Source organism: Ischnura elegans, chromosome 7, assembly GCF_921293095.1.
Source record: "Ischnura elegans chromosome 7, ioIscEleg1.1, whole genome shotgun sequence".
NCBI lineage: Eukaryota > Metazoa > Arthropoda > Insecta > Odonata > Coenagrionidae > Ischnura > Ischnura elegans.
In genome coordinates, this window is record NC_060252.1 from 29,564,852 (window position 1) to 29,585,894 (window position 21,043).

General features: G+C 38.1%; 1 protein-coding gene across 1 annotated transcript in view; it reads left to right on the forward strand.

Moving 5' to 3' along the window:
* The window catches only part of LOC124162785 (hemicentin-2-like), an 810,672-nt gene that overhangs the window by 676,432 nt on the left and 113,197 nt on the right, over window positions 1–21,043 (forward strand). The gene's annotated exons all lie outside the window — the stretch shown is intronic.

Genomic DNA, 21,043 nt, shown 5'->3' on the forward strand with positions numbered 1-21,043 from the left:
TTTTGAAATGACTTATCATAGATAATTGGGCATTTCCACGAAAATGTCAACTTTTTCTCTAGAATTTAGGCTGGAAATATTTTATCTTGATAAATCAACAACGGAAACGAAAACCTAGGGCGGGCTCGCGGGGATACACTCCTGGGGCAGGGACTGTAAGCGCTAGCTTTTCTCCTCTGCACCCAGAAGGGGAAGGACGGAAAGGAACAAGGAACGAGGCGCCGCCGCGATGAGGGCCCGACGACGCCTCCGGGGAGGGGATAGGGAAGGAAGGGAAGGGACGAGGAATCCCGCACCGTCACAAAGGCGGGCGGGCCCTACTAACGGCGAAACCAAGCGAAACGCAATTAATATTCTACCAATCCTAGTGGATTTTCCTATGAGGAAGAAAAATCCATCGATCGAATCGGTAGATTGATAAATCAACAGTTAAATCATTGAATTTTATGAAATCAGTATTGGATTTGCTCAAACAACTTAGTTACTCATTTGGCGAACTCTGAATTCAAGATGGCTGCCAGAGATTTGTTATGAACTATTTCATTGATATTTCGCCAACAATATTTATCAACAAACAACATAATTAGTATTCTATTGCATTGTGGGTCTTTTGTAGTAACTTTTCAAAAATAAACGCTGTTATATTCCAGTCAGTATTTATTGAAAAATCTATCAGTTCCGACCTATTCAGGTCATTATCAAGGGGTAAGACAATTCTGTATAAGGTGCATGTTCAAGAGTAGACAGCATTCTATTACCTATTGATAACGACCTTTAATGATCGAAACAGTTAGGGTTTTAAATAAAAACTGTATAAAATGTAACAAATTTTATTTTGAAATCCAATAGGTCACCATTACACGAAGTGAACACGCGAACCATTGATTTGATAGTACCCTTGTTTCGATTTTATTTTTAGTTCGAAGGAGACAAAAAATGCAATTTTCATGGGTGTTTTCGATTCATAGATAATTGAGCCATGTATAGACAAGTTTTATTCGAATTAAAATACTTTTTAGCAGTTGTGGGCACAGTTTATATTATCATGAGGAATTAGCAATGCCATAGAATGAATAAAGAGACCACATTTTATATGCTGATTCGTAGAGAATGGATATGGTAGGTCCAATTAAAATGGCGATATTTCATGAGTAATACTCATTGAGTGTATATCAGGGATGAAATAAGGGGTGAAATACTGGTTTTACTTCACCTAATAGTCTGGCTAGAAATATTTTTGACCATTTCCAATAGCGAGCATATCGTGTGAAATTCAAAGAAATAATGCAAACATAAGGTGAGTTTTTAATAGATGAGAGTCATTAAATGTCCCTGAAATCGGTTACAGAGTAATAATTTGGAAGTTTAATTTAAAGACCGATGAAGAAAAAAAATCATTTCATAACTTCACCATGATTGGTGATGACCAGTGGGTGTGATGCTGTGAGCAGCACGACTTCACCATTTTCAATTGCACATTCTTGCCGAAATAGATGCTATTAAACGCCTAAAGATTTTAAAAAATTGATTTTATTTTATTTTTTTCATATTATTTTTCCTACATATCGTACTCTCGTGCCCTATAAATGGCCTCTGCTACACACTATCATATTTTTAAAAGGAATCATGAAGTAGATAAGAGGTTAAATATCTTTTAATTTCTATCGTGTTGAGGAAGATGCATTTTTCTTCAAATAGAAGAAAATGGTTAGCTATTGGCAAGGGCAAAATAGTGTGAAATTCAAAGAAATAATGCAAACATACTGTAAATTTTTACTGTGTGAGAGATATCTAATATTTCTGAAATCGCTTGCAGAAGTTTGTGGAAGTTACAAAGGACGCAAAAAGATAAAAATGAGCATGAATTAATTTTTAAAGTACTTATTCCTGCCAAAATAGTGTTTAATTAACGGCTAAAAAATTTTTAAAAGTCATCCTCACGCTTTAGTTTTTCATGTTATTTTGAAAAATACCGTATGCTTTTGCCCTATAAATGATGTCTGCTAAACGTTATCATATTTTACAATGGAATCATGAAGTAGATAAGAGGTTAAAACATCTTTGAATTTATATCGTGTTGAGGTAGATGCGTTATTCTTCAAGCAAGAACAAAGTGGCTGCGATTTTAAAGCACTTAGGAGAATCTCAAGTAGTTCTTTCCTACTTTATGTGCTGACATCGAGGTGCAAACATTTTGGAGGCACTAATTCTCGAAAAAAAAACTCTTTTCCGGGTCATTACCATCCTCTTCTTGTGCTCTAAATAACAAGAGTATGCTATCCCTATTACCACCTTGGGGAAAAGTTCCTGAATTTGAGATAAGATTTATTTCTAAGAGAGTACAAAATTGCCAATTTTTTTTGGGATGAGATCGCCTATAAGACGTTTTTCTAAGCTCAGGTTAAATCCCTAAATTAGGGTGATTATAATACAAGTATTCTCAAAAACATCAGTGGGTAACTATATCACGTTACCTTTCTTTACGCTTATATTTGCTTTTTTCATTGGGTGGTTAGTATTTTTTTTCGTACTTCATTAATTAAAAAATATATAGCTGTTTCTAATGAATGTTACCTCTTTTATAATTGGCTGGATAAATATATGTTAATTTTTCTATTGAACTATAGTGTTGGTGACTTCTAAGAAGTACAGTTGTTGCAAAATGGCTTAGGATCTTTTGTTAAAGTACTAAGTTGAAAGATTGATCGTCACTGCCAATTAATAATGTGGGTAGTGTCTAATCATTATTTGAATTATTAAAAAAATAAAAATTGGTATTCCAGTGCCAAATGCTATTTGAGTGAAAACTGCGAAGAGTTATTCTTCATTAAAATGCTTGATTTAGTTTATTTTTGCGTTCAAGCATAATCCAATAAAAATTCTAAGACATAAAATGTAAATATTCTATTTCCGTGCGGAAAGAAAACTTAGACACATTACCTAATGTTTATGTCCTAATTGACAATAATGTCAATAATTTCATGCAACAATTTCGAAAACCTCAATTTGGACACCATGTCTGGAGTAAATAAAGTTTTGGAAATTTATCCAGGTGGTTTTGCGTTGGTATGAGCTTTATGGAATAAAAAATGCAATATTCCTTTGATCTGGTGCTTTGGCTATACTTTCAATGACTTTTGAAGATTTTGGCTCTCATCTGTCTGCTGTTACAACACAAAATGGCCGACCCGTTTTTCACATGAAATTTGACATAAAGTAGACATTATCTTTTGTTTACGAAAAATATAACTCGGAAAATTTGGACCACTATATAAAGTAGAGATTTTTTAATGAGTACTTAGTAGAAATCTTGGTAAAAAAAACCATTAGCGACGAAAGAAATAAGAGCGATTTTTCAATCGCGCGTCAAGTACTACAAGATACTCGCGAGTAATTTTCAACTCGACTCGAGATCAAAAAGTGCTACTTACACATCCCTTTTATATTCCGAAGGAGCAAATGCGGACTAGGGAGCCTGTGAAAGGTATATGGTCAGTGACACATTTGGAAAAGTACCCAAAGTCACCATAGCAAACACTGCTGAAGCTGAAGTGGAAGCTTATTTATCAGAGATGAATGCACCACGAAATTCCTACCCTGGGAAATACTGGAAGACTTGTATCCCCTATCCAAGGCTGAAAGTATTAGCGAAGAGGTTTCTTGCCATACCGCCATCCTCTGTGTTCAGTGAAAGACATTTAGTTCTGCAGGAAAAATATGTGAAGTAAAATGCAACAGGCTTTATCCTGACAGAGTGAAGATACTTTGCTTTCTGAGAAAAAATTTAGTCTGTAAAAGGAGACTACATTTGTGAGACATTATTGATAATGATAAGATATTATCAATAAAAGATAGATATTAAAGGAGATACTTTTATTTTAAATTTAAACATGAGTGCTAATATTCTAAAGTAATACCTATCATGTAACAACACTTTTCAGGTATGTTCCGTTTTAGCTATTATATTTTAATTACATAGTGATGATATGAAAGATGCTTTTGTCCACTGACTCTTTCACAGAGTAATATTTTTTAAAGTGGTTTTCTTGTTGCCTGGAATTGAGTGAGATTTTTCTTGGAGCCCATGGCATCAGAATCGATGGAACTGGTATCGGTAGAATCGGATTCGAAATGTCAGAATCGGAACCGGGATCGGAATCGATAAAATTTTGGAATCGACCCATCACTAGTTTTTAGTATACCTTGGTGAGCTAATGATTTTATTGTCCAATTTTTAGTTATAAAACAGGGGAGGTCGTTTATATAATATATCGTTAGTAAATTAGCCGTTAATATCGAATTCTTGATCGAAAAGAGCTAAATGGTAGACTTTAACCTTAGGTGGAATCCATCAAATGTCAAAATTAATGCGAGAAATAGTGTCCGATGCACACGATGATTACAAGTTTGGCATATCCAATATTTCTACAGAGTCCACGGCGTCTTTCACCACACCTATTTTTATTTTTGAAAACAGTCCTCCAACGTTTCACTCCAGGTGAATCAGCTGTAAGAGGAGAAATATTTGATCCCGCCGTCCAACACCGCCATTTTTCCATTTTTGAACGATTAATTGACGAGGTCTGGCCCATTGAATTTTTTTTCCAGCGTTTCTTGAAGGGCGTGGATAGCCGTTTATGACGTTGATTGAGAGGGCAGCACCGGTAGGTAATCCCCTCCAGGGAAAGCCATTTGAAGAGGCATTTTCTCTTTCTGTTTTTCCTTCAATCCGCCAGATGGCGTGTTGGATTTATCTCCCGTGAAGTACGCGTCACAATACGTGGCGCCTTTCCCGTTTCCCGGCTCGCGCTTCTGTGAAAACCTTGCAGGCGTCAGCAGAATTCAAGAGGATCGAATGCTAGGCTCGTAATTTTTCCTTGCTATTTCGCTATTTTATTCTCTATTTTTTGTTATACATACACCTTCGATATTAAAAGTCCGAAATGATTATTATGTTTTGTGATGCATTTTATGATTAATAAGCAAAGAATATTTTCCGGACATATACATTGCTTTGCATGATTGCAACATGAAATGATTAATTTTGGACTTCAAAAAAATGATGATATTGGTACTACTGCAGTTTCTTCTGTCATTTATTAGTTGTCACTTCTAAATTGTCAATTGATCATCACAATGCAACGTTGGAATTGAGGGACGTATCCTGGAATCAATAAATATTTGCCCGTAGGTCAGTGCTCATTAAAGAAGTGGGAAAAATTATTACCTACCAGCAAAGACTGCTTGTGACACGTACATTCAGTATCAAACTCTGTATGGTAAATATTTCGTATTCACATTTCGCCGTCATCCATGCACTTCCACGATGATTACTTGTACTCACTATTCCAGACTTACTCCTTCCATGGGCAGAATACTGGCAGTAATCGCCATTACCTTGTACTCAGTACTTAATTTTGGTGGTATCTAGGTACACATATAGGTATCTGTAATAGCCCGTAGTAATTCCTTTCTCGGGGGATCCCGTCCCCTCCCCGCTGATTATAGGTACTTTGGCTCATCCATAGATCATATTTAATAGTAATAATAAATAAACATGGTGATTTTACCTACTATTACCATAAACGCTTTCATTGAGAAAGTGAAATTTCCATTTCTATAATCTCTGCACTTTTTGTTGAAAAAAATGTATGTCCTGTGTTTAGTTATATACGTTTACTGCTCTATTTGTTTCCCTTAAATACCACATGCCTGATAGAATGTAGTTATGGACTATTTGTTGGACCCCTTTATCATTGTTTTGGAAAGAAATACCGAGCGATTGCCAGCATTTGGAGAAAATTTAATGATTTTTGCAATTTAACCTTTCAAAGTATTCAGTCACACCTTAGATATTTAACACTCGACCTTTGGAATAAAAATAACTACACTAATGGATTTTCGGACATGTTATCAACGAGAAATAAATCCCAGTTTTGCGTCATTGCACATAGGGTTGAGCGGTTGATCCCAGCATTTTATGTTCTACACGTGGCTGCCAGGTCTTCATCCCGGACTTAATGTCAGTAAAGACCTCGGCTTAGGCATCTGATGGAGGGCCGGTGGATTTCAAGCCCGAGGTGGAAAGGCACGTTTGCCTTTTGACCTCTCTCCCGAGAAAGCTACGCCACTCGATCATTTTTCTAATGGAGAGTATTTTTTACGCGCCGATTCTCCGGCAAAAGAGGTGCCTACCTAGGCAGAGAGTTTGACCTTTACCTCTCACTTTGTCCTTTTCCGAAGGAAAGCTAAAATTTGCGTGAGACTCGCCTCGTTACTATCACGCCTTGATGAAGTTGGAGAAGAGAATCGGAGCATGATTTCTACCTACGCTTGAGAAAACAGCACAAGGAAAGAACTTCCTCCCTTCTCTCGTAGTTTTCTTCCGGGAAGTTGTTGAGTCTTGAGGCTGAGATCCTCATATGCAAGGAGGCTAAGTTAAAATGTTCACATAATGAGGAGTATATTTAGCAAATGAGACTGCTTGCGGTAGGAAAGCAGGATGACCCACAATTTTCAAAGTACAAGGTAAACCTTTTCCTTCGAGAGTCGGCAAGTTCGTCATAGCCACACAACTTTGGTAAGAAGAGCTTTATTTTTTCAGATACGAGCGCAAAGGTACACCATAATTTTCGTACTTTCTGCAATAAATTGGTCTCATTTGAGTTTGAAAAAAATAAAACTCTGTTTATGTTTCAATTTTTAATAAAATTGAAGGTTTTAGGCGTAACTTTATGAAAGCGATTCATGATGAAAAATGAAAAAGAAGAGAATTTGTGCATTAACTTGAAATATTTATTCACACATTTACATGGCCTTGCTTTCAACGTAAGACGTCATCATCAGGTGAATCTACAGATGTCAATCACAGCTATTTATACCAGACTTGGAGGGAGAGAGAGGAAGGTAACTAGGTAACAATCGGTTCAACCTAATTGCCTTCCTCCCTCGCCCTTCAAGCCTGGTATAAACAGGTGTGATGGACCTTTTTAGAGTTCACCTGATGATTACGTCTTACGTTGAAATCATGGTCGTGTAAATGTGTGAATAAATATTTCATGCGAAGGCACAAAAATTCTTCTTTTTCCTTTATCATAATTTTTAATAAATAAAATATTCTTCGTCTTCTTTCTCTGCAGCTAAATTCTCGTTATGGGTATCTATTCTTAACCGGTCACCTCCAAGTCACTTGATTCTGGGCATCCCTTTCGGTCAAAACCTTCTCCCTCAAATGATTCTCGATATAGTCCCTTCATTTTCTCTTTGGTCTTCCCCTCCTTCTTCCCACTCGCAAATTTTGAATTCTGTTCCCACATATTCCTCATCCTTTCTTTAAATATGTCCGAGCCATTGCATCCTTCCCTCTTGCGCCTTTCTTGAGATCTCAACGAAACCTGCCATATCCCTTATCCTCTTATTCCTAGTCTTATCCCTTCTCGTTTTTTCCATTATTTATCTCAACATTCTCATCTCAACCACATTTTCTTTTGGTGTGCCTTCAAACTATTCACACGAAGAAATTACAGCTATGAATTTATGGCCAATAGGTGCCCAAATGTTGTTCAATTGATGCATAAATCTCCCATTTATGCGCATTATTTAACGAATCCTCATCTGTCTACTAGTATTTTCCTTTCATTCTTCTTGCCCTCAGAGATATTTATCCTTACCTCCTGAAGATTGCTTTTCCTTTGATATTTATCGCAATTATGTTTACTTCATGAATTATGCACGCCTCAATGAAGTAAATCCACTCTAATCATCATTGATATAAGGAACTTCATAATGACCTTTCCATTCCAACCTCTTCTGTGTCGAATTTTACTCGATTTCACATTTCCCATCCATGAATAATGGAAGCGAAAGAAATAAAAGCGAAATTACACAAATGAATAAACTACGGAAAAATCATTGTAAAAATTATTATTATCCAAGTAAGTTTATTTTCCAAATAAAATATACATCGAAAGTAATTATAAAAGTTTATGGTTAGTATTTTCTACAAAATTTTAATTTTTATCGAGTATTTTTGAATAAGTAATAATAAAATGTTACTGCCGTGGGCCCTTGAGGTCCTATACACTTCGCAGAAATAAAAATTTAGCTTGCTTTTAAAATTAGAAATAATTACAAATTCCGAGAAACCTTAACAGACACAAAATTCAAATAAAATAAATAGTACTTTCCATAAGGCAACAGCAACTTCCACTCAATACATAACTATAATTGAAATAAGAAATAGTGTTTATCAGAAACAGAACGGACTTAGGATAAAACTGGGGAAGTTCACAAAATATGAAAGAAAAGGTTACTGAACTGTGATGCATAGTGACATGTACTAGAGACAACATATCTGTTTACCATTTACAGGAATGACAGGTTTAAGTTTATACGGAAGGAATAAACCGATCATATATAATACTAATAAAAAATAAACAATCAAGGAAAAAATTGGGATACATTCTGTTTATGAACTACGCTTGGGAAGACTTTTAGTTTTTCAAAAATATGTTGTTGAATAATATTAATAATTTTATTTTAATTTTATTTTATTTTATATTAACTAGTCACTGATTGACATGATTTTTACATGTTTCTGAAGTGCATCCCAATACCTACATATTGCAGCAATATAGGAATTATGGTACATATTATTTCAGTTTTGCGTTGGAGGAACTCTAAGTCAATATGGTGGAAGCGTGTTAAGCGACGCATTATGGTCTTTTTCCAAGTGAAGGAATTGACGAAAAATTCTGAGAACAGCTTGATTTGAAAGTTATAAATACAAGGGCCTCGGACAAATAGGGACATCTCTGTCTGACTTTAAGTCATTTTAGCTTTCTGTAGGCTTAAGTAACATGATCCCATCGCTTTAGATCAGATACAAATATCAAAGAAGTATTCAGCGTTATCTGCAGTTTGTTATTTCTTTCTTCTTTAATATCATATTTTAGCTTCTTTGATCGTAAATAGGACACAACTATCTGTAATATATTTACTCGGATCTTTTCAGTATGCTCGCTTTTGGCATGATAGATATTGTAGAATATTTTAAACACAAAACCAATTTTTCGAGTGGTTCGATTATTGAATGAGCCCCGAAACACTGCCGTTGACCCTGAGTTCCGTAAATAACCTCGCTCTCTTGCCATTTCCCCATTTAAGACCGAGAAAAGAGTAAGCAAGGTGATAGGATATGGAGAAAGGCGTATCGTATACACACAAAACCGCTCACCACTGGCTTTCCATAATGTTCAGTCCGCCTCTTTTCGAGTAGTATCCATCCCAGGGGGCGCGCTTTCATTTTCGCATGTTTCAAATACTACTCGCGCAATTTCGGAGACGGAGCCCACAGGGCAGCCGATCCAATATAAAAGGGACGCAACCTTCACCGGAATGAACTCGGAAGCGTGTATGTGTGCTCATACACGGGGCATTGCACGTTATTAACTTCCTTTCTCCCGCATTCTCTAATCGACCTTCGGCGAAATGGAGGTGTCTGATAGACTTCCGATCGCATGGAAAAAAAATTAAGGGTGTACCTTCAGACAATACAAACTCGAACTCGAATCCAAATTAATTAGAGGGCACGTAGAAATACATTTTAAAAACTTCCAAAGAAAGAACCCTACCTCATGACCATGAATTATTACTTCGGGTCTCAGCAGGGTTCGGTAGAGTATCTGTATTTTTTTGCGATAAAAAATTACGAATAGTTCCCAAATTACGTAATAATGACAGTTGAGTCATAACTAGGTTGTCAAAGATGCTTTAAAATAGTAAAATCTGTATCAAATATTAACCTGGCACATTTACATAAGAAAAACTCATTGAGAAGCGACGATGAAACACTTCAGACAATAAAAAGTCCCCCTTTAGTACAATCGAAATAAATTAGCGGATACTTACGTAGAAATACATTTTAAAATTCCCAAGTAATGCATCCTACCTCATGACCATGGATTATTTCTATGGGTGCCAGCAGGGTTCGGTAAAGTTTTAGGTATTTTTGCAAAAAAATACGAACGAGGACAGAAATATGTAATTATGGCATAAGCCGGAACTAGTTTGGTAAGGTTGCTTATAAAAAGTATATCAAATATTAGCCTGGAATATTTATGTACAAAAAAACGTAATTATAAGCGACGATACAAAACTATAAAGGAATATCAGACAAGGCAAAGGATAACAGAACTTTGCAGAGCTGGAAGTAAAAACGGAAAAAGATCAACTAGGTAATTTATGATAAAAATTCCTGGTTATAGAATGATAAATAAATCCGCAATGGAGAGTGTGCATGAATCGACCAAGACGAAACAACTAATGTGATAATATACTGTGACCACCTATTGCTCAAAAATGTTAGTAAAGATAGAGGTGAATAAAGCGTCAAGGCTTAGACCGTAACGTTTTGGATTACTCAGTATTTAATATAGTGGTTGCCAGTGAAAATGGGTTCGTTCAGTCAAAAACGAAATCGTATTTTATTGAAAATTTTTGGAATGTACAAGGAGAATATAAGTTACGTCAAACAAAAGATTTCTAATATCCACATTCTCTCATTGTTTTATTGTAAAAAAACGCGAAGTCACCGCCCATGTTCTAATTTCTCATGAGTTGGTGGCATCATTAGAGGTTTGGGGCATTAAATTATTTTAGGAACTACTGCTCATTTACAACGGGAAATGCTCACAAGGGTGTAAAAAACAGCAAACAGTACGAGGTCGAGTTATGATACCAATGAGTTTGCGGGTAACCGGTGGCCTGCTCGGCAGGAGTTGGTGACATCACCAATTTATCAGCGAAAGGGCGAAGGCTGTCGAATTTTGGCCGTAAATAGCTTGAAAAGTAGGAAATGGATCGCAAAACGGAAGGATGGAGGTGTCTTCATATTTTAATTTCTTTCACAATGGAAAATAATATAATAAAAATTATTGATTCACGAGTCCATTTTCAGCAATCTCACAGGCACTCCAAGCAGTCTACCACCCCGTGTAACCGTTATCCATACACTCTTTCTTAGTGATTCAAGATTAGTTTGTATAGATGAGGATAGAGCTCAATCCGGACTCGGTCAAAGGTATGTTATTAGCTTCATTCGGTGTTTGGCCACGCGGCCGTATGACATTTTCACAGTATTCCTAATGTGTCCACAGAAGGAGGACCCACGGTGTTAGCAGGATGAAACTACAAGGACCAGGAGCCAAGTTCCTTAATTTTTACGCCTAGTAATTCTGGGGAGGGGTGTGGATAGGAAGAAGCAAAAGGAATGAAGTGCCGCCGCGATTGGGAGCCCGCCGACGCCTACGGGGTGACAATAGGGTTGGAAGGGAGGGGATAGGTAAATCCATCGCCGTCACTAGGGAGACACGAGACACTACTAGCGAAACCATAATTGAATGTTTCTACGGAAAGGAAAGATTTTCCTATGGAGAAGAATAACTCTGCGATTATCCGTAGATCCTAATAAGTACAATCAGGACGATATTTATTCAGAGGTGGATAAAGTGATGTGCAATTGGCAGCCATTCGATCATAAGCCTAGTGCACCACCCACTAGGTACCCCGCTACCCTTATCTATATACATATAAGAGGATATATGTTTGTCTGTCCGCTATGCGTTTCCATACGGTTGCACGGATTGCGACCAAAATTCAGTACATAGGTTCATCTTATGCTATCAAACCCCGTAGTGCTACTTTTGGCTGCGTCCTTTGCTTCTTTTTTTACATTGTTTCCTCGTTGTCGTTTGTTTAGTGACGTCATACAACATCTGCGGTAGTTTTTTTCTTTGTTTGCAATTCAGTCTTGCACTCATCGTCTTGCTTAAATTTTGAGTCAGCTGTGTGATACATTGGGGAGTGTAGGTGTTAACATAAATATCGTCACCGTATTGGCTTTGTCCCTTTGCCTAAAAATCCTTCCATGTGACCATGAATTTCTAGTTCTGGGTTACCCACTTCTTTAGGTACTATTCTCCCTGAGCAACGCCGGATGGCCTGCTAGTAGGTATCCCCAATTTGCGTGAAATTTCGCGTTTAGCTTCCTCTCATGCGGGTCCTTGATCCACGCGATGCGTTGCCCTCCGCGCCAATGTCCCACTAGTGGATAGTGCGGTGTACCATCTCTTCCTCCGAACGGGACGGGCGCAAATTACCTTTTCACTTTTCTCACCTCTCCTCCTATTTCCATCCTCTCCCCTCAGGGCCCGCACCCCGCGCCACTTTATTCCGCGGTCCCACCGCTCAATAATCGACTCCGTCCCTGGACACGCCTCAGGGTCCTCGCCCACATAAAATCCTTATTTCTTCCCAACCTATTCGGATGAAGTCTCTTTCGTATCAACTTAACTTTATTTAGCATTGACGTAACTGGGTCGTTGGAAAATTGAAAAGAACTTTAATTTAGTTATGTAAATATCTTCATTTCGATAGGTAAGTACCCTTTCAAATAAACTCGCCCGTTGGGGACTACCATTAGGTGGCAGCACAAAACATTGGTTTGTTATCAATGCAGAGAGTAAAGATGGTGACGGAAGGCAAACGAGCCCTCCACGATACTTCAGGAATGCTTGCCAAATTCAGTCATACGATTTTTGCCTTTCGGTTTGCCTCTCCTTAACTCTTAAGTATTCCCTGCTGGGCATTTGCGTAAAACGATACATTCATTACAGCGCGGGGGCCATGATTAAGTTAAGGTTAGGTTAAGATATTTTTAAATTATATTGAATTCTCACATTTTGGTTTCAAAATTCCTAAAACTTTTTGCGTCATGGTATTGTTATTTTTATTTTGGTTAAGAAGTTGAAACTTTAAATGTAATATAAATGCTATGCTTTCAATGTGCCACAATGTAGGATAAATGGAACCTTCTGACAAGCCATATGGCTTAGGAGGACCAAGTTGTATATGCAAATAAAGGCAATGTATGTATTAAATAGCTGCCCCAAATGATATTTTTATCATGAGTATATACAAATACTAAACTATATGGCGGAGTATCGCTGCATACCACAGCCATTCCCCCGCGCGTGATTCACTTAACTAATGCAAATTACGGTACGAAATTTTCTCTTTATTTTCTGCATTTTGGGGGAATTCCCTCTTCTCGAATTTACATATCTGGTTGGCTCATTACATTTTTAAAGCTTGGCGTGGAGATGCCATTTATGAACGTGAGCGTCAGACCTAGGTGCTCTGACTGTGTAGGACTCACTATCGTGAACCAATTCCTATGAAAATCCCACCTCGGCCATTATGCCTTAAGAAAGCAGCTTCCTGATTAGTTTCTACTCTAAAAACCTTCCATCTTCCCCCACGTAGTTTTTGGTTTATTAAAAAAACTCCAGACCATCGACCCTCCAATCAGGACCCTGGTAGCGATGGACTAAAGGTCTTGTTTGCCAACGATTCCCGCTTCCACCAAATCTTTCTTTCGCAAATCTTTAGATCACATTCCCTTACATCCTTGCGTTAAAGCCAACTTGACATAATCGGTGCTATTCAAAGGCTCACTTGTATAAACTTTTCTCGGGATTCCGCGCGGGTAAGGTTTTGTAAGAGTGCCGACGTTTCGGGTGCCGAAACGTCGCCGTGAGTTTGGGTAACGAGTCGGTATCCGAAAAGTCGGCGCTCTTACAAAACCTTACCCGCCCGGAATCCCGAGAAAAAATCATGCATTCTGTTCGCCCGGAAAGTGTAAAATATTACATAAAAGCCTCACCTTTTTAACAGCTTTTGACAACAATGTGAAGCGAGGAAGATAATAATTTCTATCGACGGTCAACATTACCACCATCAACAGACCAAAATCTGAAGATTGGTTAAGCGCAGCTCTCCCCTCAATTCTCTCATTAGCTATTTTATTAGAAGATACATAAGATACATACAAGATACATTCATATATTTCATCGCCTACTCCATATATCACAACCTTGGCCTTCCTTTACTGTTTCTCCCATCGGATTGTCTTTCAACAATTGTTTTCATCATCCTATCATGTTTTAAGACGTGACCAATTAAGGTGTAACGTTTCCAAAAGACTTCTCTCCTTTCTTTGCTGTTAAAGACTTTCACATTACTTAGACGATCTCTCCATTTGATCTTAATCAATCTGTTGTAATACTCGAACGCCTTCAATCTTGACTCATCTTCTGCTGCCATCGTACATTCCTCAATGGCATTGTAAGTTCTTATATCATTCTTCCTTAATTCGTCACCTATATATATTCCCAGTTAGCAATCGTATAAGCAATTTGTCTGGCATGCAAATACCGTGAGTCTTCCACAGTATTTTTGATGCCGAGCGTACCACAAGTTTCGCTAGCTATTGCACGATGATGCTCCCTAGTTCACTCAGCACTCACTAGTGTATTTACGGATATGAGTGTGCCTGATAATGTCGCAAACCGCCCGTGTGCTTTGTATTAAACATAACGTGGGATTTAGAAATATTACATTGATTGATTTAGTTGTATCAACAATTGAAATAATCATCAGGTACATGCATATACTTACTAGTACTTATAGAGTGGACTTGGATATCAAATGATACCATAACTGGTGAAATCGGCAGTGCGCTTGTTATATAAAAAATATTTAATCCACAAATATTCTCTTTATTTATATAGACTCTTAAATAATTGATAGGATCATCAGGTACTTTCCTGCACGTGAATTTACTATATAATACTGAGTGAACTAGGGTAATTGATGATACCATAACTGGCAAAACCGTTAGTGCGCTCATTATTAATGAAATTATTGAAGACACAAAGCATCGGCATTGCTGACAATTTTTAATGAGACTGCTAGTTGGGAATATATCTAGGTGTAGAATTGAGGAAACTTATAATTAGGTCTTGTATTAGGAAGCTACTCATTGTTATTGCCGTAGGAACAGTTGGAATCACTTCAAAGCGATTTTCCAGTCAATTCTCGGTCTGAGCTGCGATAGGTGGAATATATGACTTTTCGGTTCGGGTCATAGTAAGTCAAGTTACGTCAATTTAAGTCGCCGTGTGCGGGGCTTTACACTTGATCCCCGCCTCGCACCGGCGTTAAAACGCTTTCCTGCATCGACTGACAGCCGAGGAGAGAGAGAGAGAAAGCGGTTAATACCCGCGTTCCCCATCATTTCTCCCTTGAATCCCAACCCCACCTCCGCTCGTCCTGACATACTTCAAACGCGGAATCCTCAGCGTCCGCGCCACCGAGCGGAAAACAGGAGAGCATCGGCCGGGCGCAATTAAGTGTTGAGCCCGCGGGAAGGGTTTTGTGGGTGGAGGAGTCGGAGGGAGGTTAGGGTGCGGGCGGTTGGTCGCCCTGAAAAGGGTCATTATTTGGGGAAAGGTCGATGGAAGACGGGAAAGGGTGTCAGTGCGTCAGAATGAAAAGACGTTTCGTTATATGCGTGGTGTATCACTTTCCGAAATAAGAAAGTGAAGTAATTGACGAGTCCCAATCGAATCAATGCGCTCCAGTAAATTCTTGTTTAGGAGAGTTCCTGATGATCCTTTCAATTTTGTGTATAAATTATTCAATCGATGCATGATTTAGCACAAGTTTCGCTAGCAAAACGTTGTCAGCACGCAAAGCCAAAATATATTTCATGCTCATGAAAAATTCAAATGTAACAAGAATTGTACTTTATACCTTTGAGGGTATTGTACGGCGTTTTGGGATACCCACTAAATAAAGAAATCAGCCCAAATAGCACTCTACCTATCGAGAGACAACAGATCATATAAAGGAGTGGTATACATTATAGATTTTATTAATATTTTACAGGGATATAAACGTTTAGAGATTTATATTAATGTTTTATGTACCTCTCTTTGCAGGAAAAAAAACTTTTTGCTATGAATTTGTCATAGAAAATGTATTCCATTATGGAAAATTTTCCGGGATTTGATTTTAGGGTCATGATGTGGACAGTATATTTAAGCAAGAGTAGAGAAGAGGTCTATTCAGCATTCATTTATCGTTGAAAAGTGTATCAGTACGTCCATAGCATTATAAACCTTTAGCTACTGGTGAAAAAAAATATTTCTGTTGATCCAACGGCAGAAATAATACTGAAGCGATGTGGAGCGTCTGAACTAGTGGAAGCGAAGCGAATCAGATTTGATGGGAAGGTAATATTGCCAAGAGAGTTTTCAGTGGAGACGCACGGAGCGTTTGCCAATTGCTGCCAAAGAGACGCGAAAGTTTGGGCTTGACAGTGATTCCTGTGGGTGCCGATTACCACTCAGCAAGGCCTTACCACCTCACTCCTTGTAGCCCTGCCAGCGCACTCTCCATCTTCGGGTAATTAGGCCTTGATATATTGGTCGGGCCCTAATGGCCTCGATCAGCACTTGCTAATCACAGGGATGAATCCGCTTCGAGGCAGCTCTTATCTGGCGTTATATATCTCACTCCCTATGATTGATGAAAATGAAGCCGGAATGCTGGATTCGGTATTGGGGCAATCAATTTCAGTTTAAGTAGAAAGTACTCGAGTAATCAATCAGCATCTTGATATAGAAGCTTTAATTTCCTTGGTGGAATTTACAATTTAATGCTATCATCAATTCAACGGGAAGGGCAATATCGGAGTGCTTGTTTAACTTAGTGCCGGCGTCTTTTCTAACTCGATACTTATTTATCGTAAAAAGGATGCAGAAAGATGGCATTAAAATTTATATATATTTGTGTAATATCGGTTATGGGATGGGTCACATCAAATCCCACGAAGAATAATTGTTTGTTTGTCATATGCCTTTGTTCTCTGTCATGAGACTGAATCATTAATTTTTCTTCTTTTGCATAAGTTTTATGTCCTTGAGCCAAATAGTGATTCTTTGATAGAACACAATATTGATTCATGTGCAGAAAAATGGGCCAGCGCAAAATTTGGTTTTGATGTAGTGTCAAACGTTGGAAGGCTGATAGGCCCAAGAGCTAAGCACAAACCACCGTGGATGCTGATGAAGTGTAAGTTAAAAACCCGTTGTTAAGTGAAGGATTTTCATTACATTAATTATCACCTAGAACGTAATGAGCATAATAAATGAGTCGGGTATTCTTCAATGTATCTCATTTGGACTTTTCTATTAATTATTGTAGGGCATCACGGAAAGAGAAAAATTGCTGAATACCTGGTGATATTATAAAAGTCGAAAGCCGGGTCGTGATTTCAGTCTTTTTTACCCGTATAAATAGAAATTATTTTATTTCGCTGTACATAATCGAGTTAATACGTTCCGAGCCTACGATAGCACTCAGCCCATCAGAATCGACTCGATTGGTGCGTAAAGCAGAATATACATTTGAAAAGTCAAAATAACTAGGCCTGCTATGACATCGCGCAGTTTGTGATAATCATAGCATATATCTCTACCACGAAAAAATTATCCGGATGGAATTTACGTTTATTACAAAATACTTGCGAAAACAGCATTTATTTTCCGTCGCATCATATCCTCCTTTACATTTCCCATGAATCATTTTTATTTTTGCTTTTACGTCGGATTGAAAATTTTAAGGTGGTTTATATTTACTTATGCCTACGAAACCTATTCAATTCATCGAGACAAGTTATTCAAAGTAGTGTCGGTTAAGTACTTAGGTGTAACTTTTGCCCGGAATTTATCCTGGGGAAAGCACATTCAGGAAGTTAACGGCCATGATTCGCAAATAAGGATTTATAAAATAAAAGAATTCTTGAAAAATGTGATGACGAAGTAAAAGAACGTTGTAATTATTCTCTCGTGAGACCTTATTTGGAATTCGCCGTTAGCGTATGGGACTCTTGTGAAAAATGAATGGTTTAGGATATAGACAGAATACAGAGGCGAGCAGCAACACATGTTAAAAAATGTTCTGATACACTTAGTAGTGCCACTGAATTAATGGGGAATTTAGAATGGGAACGTCTCAGGAACTGAACCGAAAAATTAGATTATATCTTCTGCGGGAGTTAATGAGCCATAACTTTTGCCTGATGCTCAAGATACTTTGAGACCAGTGGTGCTATGATGCAGTAACGCGCCGGAATGGCGTTCTGGCACTTGTTGGAAAACACATAATAGTCAAATAACACGATATCGATTTTGGTGTCTCAAACTTTCTAGTATATACATTCGTACCCAAAGAAATTTTTGTAATAAAACGTTAATAATAAATTGTAATTAAAAAACACACGTCGTAATGAATCACTTTTAAAATAAAGTTAAGGAAAATGCGTTTCGGCTCTGCTAATTTTGCCATGACGTCACTGTTTGATAGTTTATCTCTCAGTTTCTGTGTGGACACATCCAGCTGTCTTCAGGGCTTGGTCTGGATCCGGCGGACGAGCACGTTTTTGATTAGGTAAGGCTACAATAAGTGCTGTGCATGCCTGGCGCAAAATCACCCCGTGTCACACACCCTAGTTGTAGCTTTTTCGGTACCTCGTAGATGTAGGAGTAAATATTTTTATTATTTATATTAAGTTTTTGTATGAAAAATGATGATGGGTGATTGGTATACGTTGTATTGATCCAAAGTACTGATTTGTTTTCGGCCTCCTCTTATTTGTTTATCATTTTTAAAATATGGTATCTGTATTTGCAACCGTATCATTAGACCTCTTGGTGTGAAAGCAAGGATTCTCATGTATCCAACAAATTATTTCTAACCAGTTATGTGCTACATATACATTGTTGTAAGCATTTTATGCTTCATAGGTTACTGTGTCTTCGAGCCATTCCTTTTTATTCTTTTCTATAAACTCAAGAAATTCACGATAAATTAGGATAAGTCCAGATTCAGATCATATACTGCTTACTTTTTTAAAACTTTGATTCTAGTTTCTAACCTCTATTACTTAACCATGAGATACTTGGTAGATGATGAAAAAAAAAGACGCAACACCAAACACTCATGAAAATCAGAGGTCTTACTTATTTCCGCACCTCAAATACTGCGTCGTACGCGAAAGTGTTTGACAGATTTAATTTAGATGATCTAGTTTGCTTTCATTCATAGTCCTCTCAAGATTTTCCCTATTGGCATAAAGTAGTACCTACTAGAACATATTGAAAATTAGATTTTTCGTTGATGTTATTTAGTTATAAATCCTACTTTATAACGTGATATCCACGAATCTCATCTTTAACTTTACCGCACTTTGGAAAAACATGAAGCGACTTGGTAGGTGATGACAAGAAGGCATAAGAGGCGTCGCTTATTCGACGCGCCTCAAAATCTGCGTCGTTGGCGTTAGTGTTTGACGGCTTTCATTTGAATGATGTATTTTGCTTACATTAGTAGTACCTTCCGAGACATTCTCTAATGGTATTATTTGGTTCGAAGGAGGCCTAGCTTATTCGACGCAACTCAAAATCGATGTACGTTGCTTACGAGAGTAGTAATCTCTTTAGACGCTCTATATAGGTATGAATTACTGCTAGAAAAATATCGAAAAAGAGATTTTGTGCTGAGGTTCCTTTGCTATCAATCCTATTGTTTTATGCAGATTCCCTTTAATCTCATCTATTGCTTTACCGCACTTTGAAAAACATTGAACGACCTCCACTAACGTTACGTTTTCCTTTGTTTGCCTCATTCTGGGGATCAAAATACCCCTTTATGAACATTAGAGACCTTACTTAGTCGGTGCACCTCAAAATCTACATCGTAGGTGAATTTTTTTGGCGGATTTATTTTGGACGATGTATTTTACTTGCAATAGTAGTGCTTCTTGAGACGTTTTCTATTGGTATTAATTACTACTTGAAAATATCGAAAAAGAGTTTTTCCGTTGTGGTTCCCAGGCTATCAATCCCACGGTTTTATGCGTATTCCCCAAACCTCTTCTTTAGCATTTTCACACATTGGAAACCCATGAATGACTTGGTAGGTGATGGCAGGAAGACATACGAGAGCTTTCTTTTACGATGGACCTAAAAATCTGCATCAAGGAAGTGTTTGACGGATTTTAATTTAGACGATGTGCTTTACTTACATGAATTGTCCTCTTTAAATGATCTCTATTTCTATAAATATTACAAGATAATATCGACATAGAGATTTATCATTGAGTTTTCTTAGCTATCATTCCTAATGTTTCATGGGGATTCCCCAAACACAAATCTTTAACACTTTGAAGATCAAGCCTCCTCATGTCTTGCGATGTTTATTTTTTGCCAGGGACGTGAGCCCGGGTACATTTCGGATAGAGTCTTATATTACTCTGCGGAAAGGTATTTCATACATTTTTCTCGGGCCTCTACTATTTAGCCTATTTAATTAGCTATTGGTCTTTTTTGCTTGGAAAGTGCTTCCATTTAGCAGATCCTAAATTTAATTAGTTATAAATGTCCTGGATTTTATGAAAAAACATCAGAAACGCTGGCTTTCACATGACCAGCACGTGAAAATATCACGACCTTCAGAGTGTTAACTTTTCCACGCTTCGGAAACCCTTGAACGACTTCCCCTAACGTTCCGTTTTCCTTTGTTTGCTTCCTTCCCGGCTTCAAGATGCCCGAGCAAACTGCGAAGCGGCCGGGACCACTAGATTCGTCTGAAACCCTAATCTTCATTTACCTACCAGGCCATCGCACACATTCCCCAACCTCTCCATCCAAAAGCGCCTCCTCCTGGCTCTCTGATTCGCCCTTTTAATTCCTCCGCCGGGATTTTTGTCGGCTTTTCAGCGGCGGCTGTTCAGCAAGCAGCCGTTTTGCGGGATTCCTCCCGAGGGAGAATGCGGTCTCCCTATGCACGCCCGGAGAGAAAAGAGTGAAACGGGACGAGCGGTGGTGTTTCTCGTAGTCTTTGTGGACGGAAACATCCACGCGCTCAACAATGCGTTTTGTGTTGGAAGTTTAGCCGTGGAGATGTGAGGTTGTTGCGAAGGGCATAAGCGGAGACCCAAGGGATTGGCTATATGTACTCAACAATCGTGAGTGGGTGGTGGTGTATGTGGGTTACATTGCTGTTCTGAAACACTTGAGGAGGAATGCATTGGTACTCGAAGTATTGAGAGAATACTCAGACGGAGTGGGAATCACTA